The sequence below is a fragment of the Patagioenas fasciata genome, chromosome W (assembly GCF_037038585.1).
Source record: "Patagioenas fasciata isolate bPatFas1 chromosome W, bPatFas1.hap1, whole genome shotgun sequence".
Lineage (NCBI taxonomy): Eukaryota > Metazoa > Chordata > Aves > Columbiformes > Columbidae > Patagioenas > Patagioenas fasciata.
Window position 1 is genome coordinate 41,630,813 of NC_092559.1, and position 20,966 is coordinate 41,651,778.

The window sequence follows — 20,966 nt, forward strand, 5'->3', positions numbered from 1 at the left end:
AAGCTTTAACAGCTATAGGCATCAATGAGCAAGGTCTGCAAGAAGAAACTGTACCGGTAGCACACAGTGGATACCATAAAAAGAAACTAAGAGTGTTTGTGGTGGGTGACTCTGTTAAAGGGCACTGAAGCGCACATCTGCCATCCTGACCGGGAGTCACAAGAGGTATACTGCCTTCTGGGAGCTAAGATCCAAGATGTTGCTGAGAGGGTTCCACAACTTGTCAAGAGCACAGACTGCTATCCACTGCTGCTCTTTCATGGGGGGACAAATGACACTGCAAGCCAGAGCCTGGGCAGAATCAAGGAAGACTATAAAGCCCTAGGGGCACAAGTGAAAAATATTGGTGCCCAAGTTACCTTTTCCTCCATTCTGTAGTTGGATGAAAGGGGGTAGCCAGAAATAAATGCATAATGCACATTAACTCCTGGCTTTGAGGCTGGTGCCCTTGTGAGGGTTTTGACTTTTATGACAATGGGACATTCTTTTATGACTATAACCTGTTAGGGAGGGATGGAATCCATCTGTCTGAAAGAGGCAAGGGAATCTTAGGCAGTAAGCTGGCCAACTTGGTGAGGAGGGCTTTAAACTGAAGAGCTTGCGGAGTGGGGTCCTAAGTGGTAATGCTCATGCCATCACATCCAACTAGGGAACAAGCCAGGCCAACCACAGCAGCAACAAATATTCCTTAGCGGCCTCCCAAGATGAGAACCAGAAGACTCAAGGGTATGTACGGCTATGGTGGATCCTTCTGAACCCCTCATGGGACTGCAGCCTATTAATCTAGATGTAAAAATTCATATAATAACTCCAGACAATGCTGTATGGTTCTGTACCCTGACTTCTCCTCTTATTTTACATCCTTTGCTAATATCAGATTTTCGAGTTCTTTTATTTGGGGTATCTACGATGAATACCTGTACCTTATCTCAAGGAGACAGCATTGGAACAGTGTTATTGATGTTGAGAACAAGACATATTGTATTGAAGTTCAATTTGAAAAAGTACAAGCCAGATGTCTCCAAACTGTGTGGATAATCACCTCATGTCAGGTTATCAGACCCAGAGTAACATTAGCTGCAGAAGCTGGAACAACATATATGTATTACTGGAAGGTGATGACACCCCTGTTTTCTTCACCTACCACAGGTTGGCTCATCGTGCTTTGCTATCTTGTACTAAAAGCATATGCCCTGGATATGTTTCTGCAAGACCAATATGTAAATACTTAGATTTGGTTGGTCTCTACTGTAAATAACTCATCTGCCTTTTATATTAAGGGAAGACTAATGGCTGCAGATATTTTAAAAATGTGTTTTATTAGCATGTCAACCCTGGTAGCTGTATTACAGAATTATACTATGCTAAGGGATTTTGATATTAATGTTTCTTATTGCTGTTTTTTCTGAGTAGGTAATGGTTGTAAAAGCTGCTTCAATTTTGAAGGCATGTGCTGCTTTAGCATAGCTGATAAACTAGCCAGAATAGAAGATGACATATAACATATTCGGTACTAATGCATCAAGGGAAACAATCTAGTGATAATGCCTGGCTGAATGACTTGTTTAATTCCTTGACAAGAGAAATGGAACACCTGATTTAAAGCATTATTGTATGCGGTGATGAGAACAACGCATACAGACACGCATATGGATCAGAGTAATAATCAATTCTAGAGGCTGAATAATAGTTTTACAGAAACAATTGGGCAAAAAAACCCACATTCCAAGTATATCAATCTGTTTGCTTTCTCATCATATTGTCCTACAATAGCCACAGGTTGCCTCTGTGTTGTAGCTATAAATAGACAAATCTGCAAGTGTAATCAAATGCAGTCAGCCTGTAAGGTGGTCATAAACTTGTTCATCAAAGTCTCTAACCCCATTTTGGGTTTTGTATTTACTGGACATTGTTTTTCCTTAACGGCTCAAAGTCCTCTTTCAGTTCTGTCTCAGTGTAGTATTGGTTTTATCAATACTTCAGCTGCCAATACTAGTGGAAATACAGCATCCAAAATTTCCTTGGAGATTTCTTGCTTGCAGCAAGCAGATCTGTACCTTCCAAGCACCTTCTTATGGGACATGCAACTAAACAGAATTGTCAGAACATTTCTTCTCTTCAACATTTCTTCTCAGAAAACATTATTTGAGCTTACAGTTTACTTAACAAATCTTGACCCAAGAGAGGTATAGGGCTTTCTGGCAAACACACAAATACATCTGTTAAAACTTTGTTCCAAAATTGGCATTCCATTGGATTTTAAAAATGGCCTTTCTTTTTTTTCCCATGACCCCAAGAACTAGCACGGTAAATTTTCTAAGAAGTCCTTTGCAACTAGTTAACACAGAATCACACAGAATGTTAGGGATTGGAAGGGACCTCGAAAGATCATCTAGTCCAATCCCCCTGCCGGAGCAGGAACACCTATTTGAGGTTACACAGGAAGGCGTCCAGGCAGGTTTAGAATGCCTCCAGAGTAGGAGACTCCACAACCCTCCTGGGCAGCCTATTCCAGTGTTCTGTTACCCTCACTGGGAAGAAGTTTCTTCTCAAATTTAAGTGGAACCTCTTGTGTTCCAGTTTGAACCACTTACCCCTTGTCCTACCGCTGGATGTCACAGAGAAGAGCCTGGCTCCATCCTTGTGACACTCACCCTTTATATATTTGTAAACATTAATAAGGTCACCCCTCAGTCTCCTCTTCTCCAAGCTGAAGAGACCCAGCTCCCTCAGCCTTTCCTCATAAGGGAGATGCTCCACTCCCTTGATCATTTTGTTGCCCTGCACTAGACTCTCTCCAGCAGTCCCCTGTCCTTCTTGAACTGAGGGGCCCAAAACTGGACACAGTATTCCAGACGGGGTCTCACCAGGGCAGAGTAGAGGGGAAGGAGAACCTCTCTGGACCTATTAACCACTCCCCTTCTAATACACCCCAGGATGCCATTGGCCTTCCTGGCCACAAGGGCACAGTGCTGGCTCATGGTCATCCTGCTGTCCACCAGGACGCCCAGGTCCCTTTCCCCTACACTGCTCTCTAATATGTAATTTCCCAACCTATACTGGAACCTGGGGTTGTTCCTGCCCAGATGCAGGACTCTACACTTTCCCTTGCTAAATTTCACCAGGTTATTCCCCGCCCAACTCTCCAGCCTGTCCAGGTCCCACTGGATGGCAGCACAGCCTTCTCGCGTGTCAGCCACTCCTCCCAGCTTAGTGTCATCAGCAAACTTGCTGATAGTACACTCAATTCCCTCGTGCAAATCGTTAATGAATATATTGAATAATATTGGCCCCAGTACTGACCCCTGAGGCACTCCACTAGATACTGGCCTCCAACTAGACTCCGCACCATTGACCACCACTCTCTGGCTTCTCTCCTTAAGCCAGTTTGCAACCCACCTCACTACTCTATTGTCCAGACCACACCTCCTCAATTTAGCTGTGAGGATGCTATGGGAGACTGTGTCAAAGGCTTTACTGAAGTCAAGGTAGACCACATCCACCGCCCTGCCATCATCCATCCACCTTGTTACATTCTCATAAAAGGCTATGAGGTTGGTCAAGCATGACTTACCCTTGGTAAAGCCATGCTGACTGCCCCTAATGACCCTCTTATCCCTGATATGCCTTGAGATGACACCAAGGACAAGCTGTTCCATTACTTTCCCAGGGACAGAGGTGAGGCTGACCGGTCTATAATTACCCGGGTCCTCCTTCTTGCCCTTTTTGAAGACTGGAGTGACATTTGCTTTCCTCCAATCCTCGGGCACCTCTCCCGTTTCCCAAGACTTGGCAAAGATGATGGAGAGCGGTCCAGCAATGACTTCAGCCAGCTCCCTCAGTACCCGCAGATGCATCCCATCTGGACCCATGGATTTATGGATGTCCAGACTATTTAATAGCTCCCTAACCCAGTCCTCATCGACTAAAGCAAACTCCTCCACTGACCTGGCTTCACCTGGGGTCTCAGGGGTACAGGGCTCCCCAGGACAGCCTCCAGTAGAGTAGACAGAGAGAAAGAAGGCATTCAGTAATTCTGCCTTCTCTGTGTCTTCTGTCACCAGGGCACCCACCTCATTCATCAGTGGGCCTACATTGCCTCTGGTGTTAGTTTTATCTGTCACGTATTTGAAAAAACTCTTCCTGTTGTCCTTGACCCCTCTCACCAGGTGGAATTCTAAGGAGGCCTTAGCTTTCCTAGTTACCTCCCTACACCCTCTGACAACAGCCTTATATTCTCCCCAAGTGGCCAGCCCCTCCTTCCACGATCTGTAAACTCTTCTCTTCCACTTGAGCTTACCCAGCAGCTCCCTGTTTAACCACGCAGGTCTACTGGCTCCCTTCCTTGACTTCGTATGTGTCGGGATGCTCTGATCTTGTGCCCGGTAGAAACAGTCCCTGAACGCTAACCAACTGTCTTGGTCCCCTTTACTTTCAAGCAGCCTTGCCCATGGGATTTCCCTTAGCGATTGCCTGAAAAGGCCAAAGTTTACCTTTCTGAAATCCAAGGTTGCAGTTCTGCTTGCTATCCTGCTCCTGTCACATGAGATCCTGAATTCCACCATCTCATGGTCGCTGCAACCAAGGCAGCCCTCAACCTTTACCGCTTCAACCAGACCCTCCTTGTTAGTGATGATAAGGTCCAGCAATGCACCTCTTCTTGTTGGCTCCTCCACCCTTTGCATCAGAAAGTTATCATCAAGGCACTGGAGGAACCTCCTAGACTGTGGCTGGCCAGCTGAGTAGTCCTTCCAGCAAACATCAGGGAAGTTAAAATCCCCCACCACAACCAGGGCCTGTGATTGCGAGGCTGCTCTCAGCTGTCTGTAGAAGGCCTCATCAACTTCCTCACCCTGATCTGGTGGTCTGTAGTAGATGCCCACAATAGCGTCACCCTTGCCAGCCTGCCCCTTAACTTTCCCCCACAGACTCTCAACTTGCTCCTCATCCATGCCTGGACAATACTTAATAAATTGTAGTTGCTCTCTCACATAAAGAGCAACTCCACCACCACGCCTGGCTGGTCTGTCTTTCCTGAAAAGGACATAGCCATCCATGACCACATTCCAGTCATGTGTGCTGTCCCACCATGTCTCTGTAATTGTCACCAGATCATAATCTCCTGCCCTAACACAGGTTTCTAACTCCTCCTGCTTATTCCCCATGCTGCCCGCATTGGTGTACAGGCATTTCAGAGAGTGAGTTGAGCACACCGATTTCACCTCAGGGGTATGGGGGGCCTCCCAGCCCTCATGAACTCTAGAGTGATGCCCTACGCATGCAAGCCCAGCTACCACCCCATCCCCCTTCAAATCTAGTTTAAAGCTCCCCAAATGAGCCCTGCTAATTCCTGTCCCAGCATCCTTTTGCCCCTGCGAGATAAACCTTTCCCGTGTATTGCTGTCTGGACTGGTGTCTTGTGAAACCAGCTGTTATCAAAGTACCCAAAGCCCTGCCTGTAGCACCAGTCCTGTAGCCAATTGTTTAGAGACTGGATTTTTCTATTCCCGACCACATCATCACCCAAAACTGGAAGGAGGGCAGAGAAAATCACTCGAGCCCCAAATTCTTTTACCATCTGTCCCAAGGCCTTGAAATCTTTTTTTCATTCCCGTCAGACTGCAGAATGCAGCTTCCTCCCCATCTGTCTGGAAGATCAGCAGTGGGTAGTAGTCTGTCGGGTGCACCAGGTTGGGGAGCATCCTGGTGATGTCCCTGATCTGGGCTCCAGGTAGACTGCACACTTCCCTACGATGAGGGTCAACTCTGCAGATTGGGCCCTCTGTCCCTCTCAGAAGGGCATTGCCTACTACAGTTACCCTTCTTTCTTTCTTATCTGAGGCGGTCTTGAGGTGTGGGGTCAACTGTCTCTTTCGATGTGACCTCAAATGAGCCTTGCACCACATCCTCACATATCTCCTCTTCAAGATCCAGGGCCTCAAACCTATTACAGAGGGGCACCTGGGGAAGCAAAGCAGGTAGGGAGGGGGGTTGCCCACAGCCCCTAACTGGAACTAGCTTCCAACCCTCATCATCTTTTCTGTCCCCTACCTCTGCCTGACAGTGACAGGGCAGGGACTGTCTCAGGTCTTCTCCCTTTGCCCGACAGGGCAAGGGGTTCATCACCTTTTGGGGAATGTGTTGTATTAACTTGTCTGATCCTTCTGAATCTGTTCATAGTATTTTAGACAAACTAAAACAGCACATTAATAAGATTGTCATAGTAGAAGTAGGGTTTGACAAATGGTTTAAAAGCTTGGAAATAGGTGGGTAGTTGTTTGATCTTATTATATAAGGCTTAGCTACGTTATATGTAACTGTAATCATTGTTGTTAATCATCTATTCTATGCTGCAGTGTATTTCAAAGATGATTCAGTGCATTGTAAACAAGGCCTGGTTGGTTCAAAAACAAAAAGGGGGAGGTTTGAGGGATTTTCTTGAAGTTAATGTGTGTATAGATTTCTATTAGATGGAGATTTGTTACTGAACTAGCCAGGTCTAAAGGAATTTCAAGGAAAGCTGAAAACAGGACCTGTTGTGGGAGTGAGGCAGTTCTACAATAACAGAGCCTCAACAAGATGTAAATCAACAGACCTATTAGCAGTGAGACTCGGGCGTGTGGACAGCTCATGAACATAGACAATATCCAATTAGCTAATGCATGCTTGGAGCATGGACATGTGATCAGGAAATAACTGCATATATAAGGAGGTTTGTTTCTGTAATAAAGGGCTTCACTTGAATTCGTATTGGATTGTGTGGAGTCCATGATTTTTCGCCCTTGCAGTGCCCTGCCTCCAACCAGGTGAAGGAAAGGGATAACAGAGTTTATTGGACTGTACAAATACGATGGCCTGGTACAACACACCCCCAGGAGTACAAAGCTTTAGTGGACACTGGTGCTCAGTGCACAATCATTCCTTCTAATTATAAAGGAACTGTCACGGAGGCACCCCGAGGTTAGTTTAAGGGACAAGAGGGTCCAAAACAGCTTTTATTAAACTGGTGAGAAACAGGGTTTTAGCACTCCAAAGGTGACTTAAATACAGGTTCAGATATTAGTTGAGGAAAATTATTAAGGGGCAGCAACTAATACAACAGGAGGTCCACAGTGTCCATACACATGGCTTCACCAAAAACAATGCCGGAGCCACTCCTGAGTCCAGGAAGACTACACATTTGCCTGAACATGGTGTGGGATTATTTTAAAGGGATACACATACTCGTATGGAGTATGGGAAGTGTACACTCGCGATTCGGCAAGGGTAAATTTATAGTACACTCGCAATCCTGTGAGGAGAAATGCACGTGCAAATGTGCACGGAATATTACACGTGCTTATGTGGAAGCACGGGAGGAAAATACACTCGCGATTATGCGAGCATTAATTTATACACGTGCTCGTATTGAGCATGGAAAGTACGTGTGCAAATGTGCACAGAAAGTATAAATACACGTGCAAATGTGCGCAGAAAGTAGATACACTCGCAATCCTGTGAGGGTTAATTTTACTTACACACTTGGTGGCAAGGTCAGCAGAGTCTCTGTCCCGGGGAGGGGGGGCCGTGGCTCCTAGCGGCAGTGGCTAAGCTCGTAACTCCAAGAGATCGTGCGCAAGACCACACATCTCGACGAGAGTCCCGTTTTTTATAACCTGATCAGATCTGACTGTGGGCATTACAGAAGCTTCTCTGCACCCCCACCCTGTCTGTGGAGTGCCCCTGAAGCCTCCAAACATCCCCCACACTGGTCGCAGGCGCCTAGCGGCTCTCTGGCACCTCAGCACTCCCTTCTCCTAACGGCCCTGGCCAGGGTGCTCTGGGGCCAAACAAAAGAAGCTGTTAGCCTCAAACAGCAGAGAGAGAGGGAGATGTGTCTACTCCTTCCATATCAAAGGAGGGAGGGGGAGAGAGGGGAGTTTGCATTCTGCCACAGGAACGCAATCCATTAATATTGTTGGAGTGACTGGGGGATCCCAGGAACTGACTGTTGTAGAGGCTGAAATGAGCCTAACTGGAAAAAACTGGCAAAAGCATCCCCTTATGACTGGTCCAGATGCTCCGTGCATCCTTGGCATAGACTACCTCAGGAGAGGGTATTTTAAGGACCCAAAAGGGTATAGGTGGGCATTTGGTATAGCAGCTGTGGACACTGAGAAAATTGAACAGCTGTCTGATTTGCCTGGTCTTTCAGATGACCCTTCTGTTGTAGGACTGCTGATGGTTGATGATCAGCAGGTGCCAATTGCTACCACGACGGTGCATCGCAGGCAATATCGCACCAATCGAGATTCTTTGATTCCTATCCAGAGGTTGATCCGTCAACTGGAAAGCCAGGGTGTGATCAGTAAGACTCGCTCACCTTTTAATGGCCCAATCTGGCCAGTCTAGTGACGAGTGGAGACTAACTGTAGACTATCATGGCCTGAATGAAGTTATGCCACCATTGAGTGCTTCCATGCCTGACATACTAGAAGTGCAATTTGAACTGGAGTCAAAGGCAGCCAAGTGGTATGCTACAATTGACATTGCTAATGCATTTTTCTCTATTCCTTTAGCAGCAGAGTGCAAGCCACAGTTTGCTTTCACCTGGAGGGGCATCCAGTACACGTGGAATCGCTTACCCCAGGGGTGGAAACACAGTCCTACCACCTGCTGTGGACTGATCCAGAACACGCTGGAACAACGTAAAGCTCCAGAACACTTGCAATATATTGATGACATCATCATATGGGGCGACACAGCGAAAGAAGTTTTCGAGAAAGGTGAGAGAATAATTCAGATTCTTTTGGATGCTGGTTTTGCCATAAAATGAAGCAGGGTCAAGGGACCTGCACGAGAGATCCAGTTTTTAGGAATAAAATGGCAAGATGGCCGTCGTCAGATCCCAATGGATGTGATCAACAAAATTGCAGCAATGTCTCCACCTACTAATAAAAAGGAGACACAGACTTTCTTGGGCGTTGTAGGTTTTTGGAGAATGCATATTCCTGACTACAGCCACATTGTGAGCCCTCTCTATCGAGTGACTCGTAAAAAGAAACAGTTTGAGTGGGGCCCAGAACAACGACAAGCCTTTGAACAAATTAAGCGTGAGATAACTCATGTGGTGGCCCTCGGATCAGTTCGGACTGGACTAGCTGTTAAAAATGGGCTCTACACTGCAGCCGGAGATAATGGTCCTATCTGGACCCTCTGGCAGAAAGCACCAGGAGAAACCCGTGGCCGACCCTTAGGTTTTTGGAGTCGAGGATACAAAGGATCTGGGGCCAAGTATACTCCAATGGAAAAAGAGATACTAGCAGCATATGAAGGAGGTCAAGCTGCTTCAGAAGTGATCGGTACTGAAGCACAGCTCCTCCTAGCACCTCGACTACTGTTGCTGAGCTGGATTTTCAAAGGGACAGTTCCCTCTATGCATCATGCAACCGATGCTGCGTGGAGTAAGTGAATTGCATTGATCATGCAACAAACTCTATTTGGAAGTCTCAATCGCCCAGGGATCTTATAAGTGATTACAGATTGGTCGAAAAGTAAAGACTTTGGGATGTCGCCAGATGAAGAGGAAGTAACACGTGCTGAAGAAGCACCACCGTGTGAAGGGGTTTCGTTAGAAGGAGATATGTTGTTGAATTAGTCAGGCCCAAAGGAATCTCAAGGCCACTTCGAGAAGCTGAGAACAGAATCTGCTGTGAGAAAGAGAGAGGGGCGTTTCTTCATTAACAGGGCCTCAGCATGGCGTGAGTCATCGGACCTATCATCGGTGGGGCTCCAGCGTGTGGACTGCCCATGATACTCATTTAGCGAATCCATGCTTGGAGCGTGGATTCGTGATTAGAGAACAGTTGCGTATATAAGGAGACATGCTTCTGTAATAAATGGCTTTTGCGTGATTCACATTGAATCGGAGTGCTGAGTCCTTTATCGTTCCAACACCACCGTATAATACTTTTCAGAAACTCATAAGCAGTATGCACTGTTCATAGATGGGTCCTGTTGTCTTGTAGGAAAACATAAAAGGTGGAAAGCTGCTGTGTGGAGTCCCACACGACGAGTTACAGAAGCCCCTGAAGGACAAGGTGAATCCAGTCAGTTTGCAGAAGTGAAAGCCATCCAGCTGGCTTTGGACATGGCTGAACTAGAGAAGTGGCCAATACTTTCTCTCTATACTGACTCGTGGGTGGTAGTAAATGCCTTGTGGAGGTGGCTGCAGCAATGGAAGAAAAGTGGCTAGCAGTGCAGAGGCAAACCCATTTGGGCTTCCACACTGTGGCAAGACATTGCTGCCCGGTTAGAGAGCCTGTCTGTAAAAGTTCATCATGTAGATGCTCATGTGCCTAAAAGTCGAGCCACCGAGGAACATCGCAACAACCAACAAGTGGATCAAGCTGCCAAGATTAAAATAGCTGAGGTGGACTTGGACTGGCAACATAAAGGTGAACTTTTCCTATTTCAGTGGGCCCATGATACTTCAGGGCATCAAGGCAGAGATGCAATATATAAATGGTCTCGCGATCGTGGGATGGACTTAACTATGGACACTATTGCACCGAAATCAAACGAGCTAAACGGTTAAAGCCTGTATGGTATGGGGGCGATGGTTAAAGTATAAGTATGGAGAGGCTTGGCAGATTGATTATATTGTACTTCCACAAACACGTCAAGGTAAGCGCTATGTACTTACAATGGTGGAAGCAACCACTGGATGGTTGGAAATGTATGCCGTACCTCATGCTATAGCCCAAAATACTATCTTGGGCCTTGAAAAGCAAGTCCTTTGGCGACATGGTACACCAGAAAGAATTGAATCAGACAGTGGCACTCATTTTAAAAAAAGTATTATAGACAATCGGGCCAAAGAACATGGTATTGAATGGGTATGTCATAGTCCATATCATGCACCAGCCTCTGGGAAAATTGAAAGGCACAATGGTCTGTTAAAAACTACACCAAGGCATTGGGTGGTAGAACCTTTAAAAACTGGGATTCACATTTAGCAAAAGTTACTTGGTTGGTCAACACTAGAGGATCAACTAATCGAGCTGGACCTGCTCAATCAGAAATTCTATGTACTGTAGAAGGAGATAAAGACCCTGTAGTACACATTAAAAATATGTTAGGAAAGGCAGTCTGGTTTACTCCTGCCTCAGACAAAGGCAAGCCCATTTGTGGGACTGTTTTTGCCCAGGGACCTGGCAGCATCTGGTGAGTGATGCTTAAGGATGGAGAAGTTCCTCAAGGGGATTTGATTTTAGGTGAAAATATTCAATACTGGACTGCATGATGTGAATTGCCCTACTAACAGTGTTTAATAAGTGTCTTTCAGATCAAGACAGTGGTGATGACACCAGAGCTAGTTTCTTCGAGTGGCGCCTGACAAGTTTTTCAAAGTTGATGTCTTTGACCCACAAGCAGTGGTCATGAGATGCACTAGATGTACCATTTTTCCTGCCCTGGGAGACTGTTGTGATAAATAAACTTAATGAACTTTTCAGAGGATGGTCCACAGACTAAGAGAATGATGGATTACTTCTGTGTATATATGTACATGTGTGTGTATATATAGTAGTAGTGATTAATTATATTGTATTGAAAAGGTCTAAGTATGTCGTGAATGGCATGGTATAAGGGGTGGAATGTCCTGGTTTTGTTAAAAACAAGTTTCTCTTTTAGTGAATTTGCCTGTCAGCTTTTGGAGTGCTAAAACCCTGTTTCTGACCAGTTTAATAAAAGTGTTTTGGACCCTGTTGTCCCTTAAACTAATCTTGGGGTGCCTCCGTGACAATATGTATAGGCGTTCCTGGGGTTACCATGAATATGTAATGCCTTGCTGTATTTAAACACACCTCATATTGTTAGAAGGCACGCGAGATTAGAGGAAATATTCCTCTTGTGCCCGGTGCTGAATAAACATACCATCTTTATAACCCTGCAGGTTGTAAAGTTTTATGGCCTTATAGGTCGTAAAGTTGTTTCCGCACGTTACACTAGCCTTCCTTGTGTTTGCATCACTGCTCTTGGGGGCTTTGGATGTACACAACAGGGAGTGCACTGTCACTGTGTGCCTGAGCTGTTGTTCTGCTCCCTGCAGTGCCTAGAGCAGGCATGGGGCTGTGGGCTACTGAAAATTCAGGTGGAATTCAAGTGCCTAAATACATGCCATCTCTGGGATGTCAGTGTCTGGGGCACTGGATGGCACCAAGGCTGTGGTCTGTGTACTAAGTGTGGTGGAGCCCCACATCAGGGTGTTAAGTACCACTGCCCGTGCCACTCAGCACCTGTAATGAGCCCCAGCACACCCCAGGGCCCCACTGCTGCTGCTGCTCAGTGCCTCTCCCTCCAGTCCAGGTGGCCCTGAAGGCTGGGGTGAGCAGAAACCACTCCTCTTGTAACACATTACTTCTCCTTGTTGCCTTTTACACAGTCCCAAACTCACAAGCTTTTCACAGTGACCTGAGAATTCTGCCCTTAGGGCTCTCTTGCCCTTGCCCTGGATGTCATGCTCCATCCTTTTGGCCTAACACCAGCCCCTGCCTTTCTGCACTGTTTGGCAGGGACAATCTGCCCTGTTTGAGGTGCCAGGGATGTGGCAGACACTGTTCCATGTCACACATGGTGGCATGCACTGGCCTCACTGAGGCTGGGCCAGGCTGGATAGACTGTATGGCTTGTGTGTTGGCACCCCTGGTGCTGGGTTATATTTATAATGCTTCTGCAAGAGGCTTTGGGTTCACCCATGGACCTGCCAAAAACCTTGTGTCAAAAGCACAAGCTTGACAGATGTCCACAGAAGCAGATTGAGAAGCACTGCCAAAATGCAGTGGCAGAGAAGCATAGAATCCCTGATTGTAACCCAGAGAGATGGAATGGATGGGATGGGGGCTTTGACTGCATGTTTTACTTAGCATGTTGTACAGCACGAAGGAAGTGCTTTACCAACATCTCACATCTATCGATGCCATTGCCTCCATCACCTAACTCTACAGGGAGTCCTGGGGCTGGAAAGGCATCTGGTGGGGATGGGTATGAAGGCACCACAGGGCAGGAAGCTGGATTTGGGATGCCGATGTCACCTCTGCCACCGGTGGGCAGGTGTGGAGCAATGGTACAGGATGGAAGTTTGGATTAGGATAAAGTGGGAAGTGAGCCCAGGGAGCTGAACGAGGGTAATTGGGGGGGTATCCACATGTCCCTGGGGAAGGGAAGTTGTGGTCAGTAGATAGCAATGAGTCCTCCTCTCTGCAGGGGGACCTGTGGGGATAGAAGCTGCTGCAGAGGGGGAGTGAGAGCAGTTTTTTAAAAAAGACAACCACAGCTGACATGATTTTTTTTTTTTTTTTATGTGAGTGGGTGATTTTGCTTGCCTTGCTGGGGCAGCTTGCAGACAAAGCACACCATTACAAGGTGGGCAAAGCTGCATCCTCACAGGATGGAGACTAGATCGGCAGAATCTTTCAGGGTGCATTTGCATGTGAAGACATTTCTGCCCACCCTCTGGGGGAAGCAGAGTTCCTATGAGATGACCTGCGGACATGACCCATGGTAGGATTCAAATTACAGTGATTAGTGACTTGGCAAAAGTATATTATTATATCACAAAATTTAACAAGACTTTAGCAGCAAAACTTACAATGATATTACCTTTTGTGCAGGGTCAGTCAGGATGGAGTTAATTTCCACGCTGCCAGGATATCTGGGTATTCTATACCATATCCGGTCTCTGTCTCTTGGGGGGGTTCTGTTTCGGGGAGGGGGTGAGCCAGGGAGTGGCAGAGCTCCAGCAGGGATCACGTAGTTCCAGCGGGGACCACGTGTCTCTCTCTTGGTATTCAGGATGCAAATGGGGATTGGGGACAAGGGAGGGGGAAAGCAGTGGTGGTTTCAGCGCTGACTGTTACAGTGGTGAGCAGCCAGGTGGGAAAGGCGTATACAGTGGGGGAGGGTGGTCACGCAGCACTGTGTGCCCACCGTCTTTGTAGGTTCCTTTGTCACTGCTGTTACTGTTTGTTTGTCCTCCCTTGTTTTCTCCTTGCTGCCCCATTAAATTGTTTTTTATCCTAACCCATGAGTTTTTGCCTTTTTTTAATTTTTTTTTTTCCTTTTAATTCTCCTCTCCATCCCACTGGAGGCGGGGGAGGAAGTGGCACGTAGTTTTAGCAGCTGCCGGCTGAGGGGGAGGTGGGGCTAACCTACAACAGTCCTTTTTGGCGAGCCAGGCAGGAGAAAGAATAAAAAAGTTTGGGATTAAAAAAACCCAAAAAACAACAAAACCAAACCAAAACAAAAAAATCCAAAAACAAATGTAAGGAACATTTAATGAAGAACTGTTGTTTTTACATAACTGAGGACCTGGCACCTGACCCCAGCAGGGGAGAAGGACCGAGAGACATCAGACTATGAATCCTTAATGTAAAACACAGTCTCTTCCCGGAATATATACTGATACCTGTATACATACTGATACCTGTATTTACAAGTTAATTTAGGGGGAAGGGTATTGTATGTAAACTGAGGCAAGCCTCGGGGTAGTCTGTAAACAATGAAGTACCCAACCAATGGGGAACAGGGGAGGGAAATTGTGGTTGGGATTTTGGGGGGATATAAGCAGGGGTTTTTTGCCCTATTATGTGTGCCTACCTTCAGGTAGAACATCCCGTCTTGCAATATCGTTATTAAAAAGATTGCTTTGCTGAGAGATCCTGCCTGAGCCTATTATATTTGCAAAATAATTGTTTCCTACAACAAACAAAAAAACACCAAAAAAACCCAAAAAACACAGAGCTGACTGGAGTGTGTTAGAGCTCACACTATTAGTTAAGTGGTCATGATGTTTCTTTGTTTGTCCACGTGGCTGTGCCACTTGAATTCCTACATGCCCCGTATGTTCCCTGGAGTGCTGTTGGTAACATCTGACAAAAGGATTTGGTTTATCATAACGCTGTCCTGTATGATATCAACCTATGAGATTGTGATTTCCTTCCTTACACAGCTATATTGGTATTTTTATAAGATATTTTTGATTTTTCCATATCTCAGGTGCCACCTCTCAGAATTGATTAGTAATTGCACCCAGTCTATGGAGAAGACGGAGGGAGGTGAAATCTTCCCTCATCTCTTCACTTCTTTTTTCTCCTCCAGCTTGGGTCCAACAGTTTCTGAGGATTTTGGACACCCTGGGGATACTCAAGATAGCCTGATCTTCCTGTAATGTCTTCTGAATGTGTGCCAGGTCATATACAGGGTTACAAAAGGATATACTGGGAATATCACCCATAGATTTGCCCCAAGGGCGGATGAGCATGGGTGGAATGGTGTGTGGGAAAACATGGGCAGATATCTGGAGAATTTCTCACCTTTGACAGTCTGGAGTTTCACTCCTGAACAACTGCAGGACCTTGGTGAGGTGACAGAATATGTAAAAGGGAGATGCTCTAGTTATTCTAAAGAGGCACAACTTACTGTGCTGTATTGGGCCCTGGCCATTATCTATTAAACACTGCTCAACATCATGCAGTGCCCCCAGGGCAAAGGGGGTGGTAACAAACCCACAGGCACTGCGTCTGCTCCTGCCCTTGTGCCAGATGCTGTGGCTGCTCAGACGCCAGTGACAGGCACTGTGGCTACTCAAAGCCAGGCAACGGGCACTGTGGCTACTCAGACCCATGTGGCAGGTGCTGCAACTGAATCAGAGAACCAACCTGTTGGTCCTCTCCAGAAGAAGAACTACACAAAGAAATCAGTTTGCTTAGTGAGGGAAATTGATGACCCAGGCCCATCACAAGAACAGGAAAAGGAGGAGGAGGCAGAACCAGAGATAGTCACCCAATTGCTATCCCTGGGTGAGTTGCGAGATATGTGAAAGGATTTCAACTGCTGGGATGGTGAACACGTTGTTGCTTGGTTGCTCCGATGCAGGGATAATGGGGCAAGTAGCATGTAATTAGAAGGCAGGGAAGCTAAGCAATTAGGATCCCTGTCTAGGGCATTGACAAGGCGATTGGAAGGAAGACACAAACCCTCAGCCTCTGGAGGTGACTTCTGTCAGGTGTGAAGGAAAGGTATCCCTTCAAGGAAGATGTTACCTGTCACCCAGGCAAGTGGACCACCATGGAGAAAGGTATCCAGTACCTGAGGGAGCTAGCTGTTCTGGAGGTGATTTATAATAACACCAATAATGACGATCCACTCACTGATACCGATGAGATCCAGTGCATGCAACCCATGTGGTGGAGGTTTCTGTGAAGTACACCATCATCCCATGCCAGCTCATTGGCAGTAATGTCATGGAAAGAAGGCGAGGGACAAACGGTGTATCAGTTGGCTGGTCAGCTCCAGCAGTATGAGGGAAGTCTATCCTCCTCCCTACAGGCTTCCATCTTGTCTGTGGAGAAACTGCCCAATGTGCTAGCTGAAAAATTGTCCCAAGAGTTCCAGCATTTTGAAGACAAGTTTCGCTCCCCACCTGCATGGCCTTGGGTTTCAGCTACTCAGAATGAGCGTTTCTCCAATTAAGAGAGAGAATACAGAGGGTATTCAAAATGGGGCACCCTGTGGTTTTTACTGCGCGACAACGTAGAGGACGTGAGGAGGTGGGATGGACAACCTACCTCAGTCCTAGAGGCATGGGTACATGAGTTAAAAGGGGAGACAACCACAAGAGGACATTACGCCAGGAAAAATGCTGCCCCAGTTTCCAGCAGGCAGTTCCCCAGACAGACTAGAAGAGCTGACCTTGCCTCTGACCCTCTTGAAAGGCACTTCTGATTCATTCTTACAAGGAGGAAGCAATGAGTACCATGACTGGGACTAGGGGACGCGGCCTCCAGCCAAGTGGAGGAGAGTGATAACAGAGTTTATTGGACTGTGTGGATTCAGTGGCCTGGAACATCAGAACCACAGGAGTACAGGGCTCTGGTGGACACCGGGGCCCAATGTACTCTGATTCCATCAAACTATGAAGGGATAGAACCCATCAGCATTTCTGGGGTGACTGGGGGATACCAACAGCTAACTGTATGAGATGCTGAGGTGAGCATGACTGGAAAGGACTGGCAAAAGCACCCCATTGTGACTGGCCCAGATGTTCCATGCATTCTTGGTATAGACTACCTCAGAAGAGTGTATTTTAAGAACCTGAAGGGGTACAGGTGGGTTTTTAGCATAGCCTCTGTGGAGACAGAGGACATTAGACAGCTGTCTACCTTGCCTGGCCTCTCTCAGAGGACCCTTCTGTTGTAGGATTGCTGAAGGTTGATGACCAGCGGGTGCCAATTGCTACCATGACAGTGCACTGGCAGCAATATAGCACTGACCGAGATTCTTTGATTCCTGTCCATAACCTGATTCGTCAACTGGAGAGCCAAAGAGTGATCAGTAAGACTCACTCACCCTTTAACAGTCCCATATGGACAGTGAGGAAGCCCAGTGGAGAGTAGAGACTAACAGTGGACTATAGTGGCCTGAATGAAGTCATGCCACCATTGAGTGCTGCTGTGCTGGACATGCTAGAGCTACAATATGGAGTCGAAGGCAGTCAAATGGTATGCTACAATTGACACTGTTAATGCATTTTTCTCTATTCCTCTGGCAGCAGAGTGCAGGCCACAGTTTGCCTTCACCTGGAGAGGCATCCGGTACACCTGGATTCGACTGCCCCAGGGGTGGAAGCACAACTTCACCATTTGCCATGAACTGATCCAGGCTGCACTGGAGCAGGGCAAAGCTCCGGAACACCTGCAGTACATTGATGACATCATCATGTGGGGTGACACAGCAGCAGAGGTTTTTGAGAAAGGTGAGAGGATAATTCAGATTCTCCTGCAAGCTGGTTTTGCTATAAAACAAAGTAAGGTCAAGTGACCTGCATGGGAGATCCAGTTTTTAGGAGTAAGATGGCAGTACGGACGTCATCAAATTCCAATGGATATGGTCAACAAAATAGCTTCTATTTCTGCACCGACTAGTAAAAAGGAAACACAGACTTTCATGGGGGTTGTGGGATTTTGGAAAACGCACATTCCAAAATACAGTCAGATCATAAGCCCTCTCTATCAGGTAACCTGGAAGAAGAATGGCTTTGAGTAGGGCCCTAAGCAGCAGCAGACCTTTGAACAAATTAAGCGGGAGATAGCCCATGCCATGGCTCTTGGGCCAGTTCGGGCAGGACAAAATGTTAAAAATGTGCTCTACACTGCAGCTGGGGAGAATGGCCCCACCTGGAGCCTTTGGCAGAAAGCACCAGAGGAGACTCGAGGTTGACCCCTGGGATTTTGGAGTCGGAGGGATACAGAGGTTCCAAGGCCCGCTACACTCCAACTGAAAAGGAGATGTTAGCAGCATGCAAAGGGGTTCGAGCTGCTTATGAAGTGATTGGCACTGAAGCACAGCTCCTCCTGGCACCTCGATTGCCAGTATAGGGCTGGATGTTCACAGGAAAAGTCTCCTCTACTCATCATGCAACTGACGCCACATGGAGTAAGTGAGTTTCATTGATCACGCAATGGGCTTAAATGGGGAACCTTGATCACCCGGGGATCTTAGAGGTGATCATGGACTGGCCAGAGGGTAAGGATTTTGGAGTATTGCCAGAAGGGAAGGTGACATGTGCTGAAGAGGCCCCATCATATAATAAGCTACTCGAGGATGAGTAGCGTTATGCCTTGTTTACTGATGGGTCATGTCTTATTGTGGGAAAGCATCAGATGTGGAAATCTGCTGTGTGGAGTCTCATGCGGCAAGTTGCAGAGGCCACTAAGGGACAAGGTGAATCGAGTCAGTTTGCAGAGGTAAAAGCAATACAGCTGGCTTTGGGCATTGCTGAATGAGTAAAGTGGCCAGTGCTTTATCTCTATGCTGATTCATGGATGGGGGCAAATGTCCTGTGGAGGTGGTTGCAGCAATGGAAGAGGAACAACTGACAGCGCAGAGGCAAACTCATCTGGGCTGCTGAATTGTGGTGAGATATTGCTGCCCGGCTAGAGAACCTGCCTGTAAAAGTGTACCACATAGACAGCCATGTGCCTAGAAGTCGGTTCACTGAACAACATCAAAACAACCATCAGATGGATTGAGTTGCCAAGATTAAGGTGTCTCAGGTAGATCTGGACTGGCAACACAAAGGTTAATTATTCATAGCTCAGTGGGCCCATGATGCCTCAGGTCATCAGGGAAGAGACACAATATATAGGTAGGCTCATGATTGAGGGGTAGAATGACCATGGACACTATTGTGCAGATTATTCACAATTGTGAAACATGCTCTACAATCAAGCAAGCCAAGCAGTTAAAGCCTATGTGGTTCGGGGGCAATGGCTGAAGTATAAATATGGGGAAGCCTGTGTCACAGAGGCACCCCAAAATCAGTTTTAGGCAGGGAACAAGTTCCAAAACAGACTTTATTCTAGCCGGAAAAGTGCAACCAATCAGCTAACCAGAAACAGGGTTTATACAATTAGTTAGCACTCCGACAACGTAAAATACAGGTTCGGATATCAGTTGAGTAGATTATTGGGGTACAGCAAAATAAGAATAATGAGGATCCATAGCATGCATGCACACACTCACAAGAAACAAAACCAGAGCCCTCTGACTCAAGAGTACCCACAAGAAATAATCACTTGCCTGGGCTAGGTGAGGACTCTCACTTGCCTGGTTAGGCAAAGACTCATTCAAGGATAAACCCAGTAAATAACCACTCACCCAAACAATGAGGTGAGGTACTCTCAGTCCTGGGAAGTCTCCTTAAACAGTGTTCCAGTCTAAGGAGAGGGCTCTAGTTCACAGACCCACTGCTCCGAGAAGACCACTCCAAAAGGGGCCTTTGGTGGGAACCCCATTTTTATAGTCTGGTCAGATCTGGCTGTGGGCATTACAACATAGTCCAGAAGCTTTGCAGCTACTCTGGGCACTTCCTCTGCTAACAACCCTGTCAATTGACTCAGGGTCCCATTAAGGAGCCTGTCAATTGACAGAGAGTCCCACCCCTCCTGTCCCACCAGCTGGTGGAAGTGAAGTCACCCTGCCCCGGAGTAGGGGAGGATGTGACTATCAGCACCTTTGTGCCACCCTAGGTGTGTATGTGGAGGCAGGCACAGTGGGGCACAAAAGGTGCTAAAAGAGCCATCAGCTGCCCCATTGAAGGCTCTGAATCTCAGGGGAATGTGTAACTGCCACAGCCTGGCAGATTGACTGTATTACACTCCCACAAACCCGACATGGCAAGCGTTATGTGCTTATGATGGTGGAAGCAACCACTAGATGGCTGGAAACATACACCGCGCCCCATGCCACTGCCCAGAACACCATCCTGGGCCTTGAAAAGCATGTCCTATGGCAATATGGCACCCCAAAGAGAACTGAGTCAGACAACAGAACTCATTTCTGGAACAAACTCATAGACACTTGGGCCAAAGAGCACGGCATTCAGTGGATATATCACAACCCCTACCATGTACCAGCTGCTGGAAAAATCAAACAGTACAATGGACTGTTAAAAACTACACTAAGAGCAATGGGTGGTGGAACTTTTAGAAATTGGGATTCAAATTTGGCGAAAGTCACTTGGTTGGTTAACACCAAGGGATCTACCAATCGAGCTGATCCTGCCCAGTTGAAGCCTCCACACACTGTGGAGGGGGATAAAGTCCCTGTGATGTGAATGAAGAGTATGTTGGGAAAAGCAGTCTGTGTTTTTCCTCCTTGGGGTGTGATTTTTAGTATTGTAATGAGCTTATAATGAGCAAAGTTCAACTAAAGGACACTTTATCTAACAATCTCAAGATATATGTTAAACACGACTCAACTAATTGCACAGGTTCCAGGATATAGCATAATTATTTATCAGTTTATCAATTATTTATCAGCAGTGCTGGCTAAACGGAAGCCTGTTCCAGTGCTTCACAACCCCTTTCTTAAAGAAATTTTTCCTAATATCCAACCTGAACCTCCCCTGGCACAACTTGAGGCCA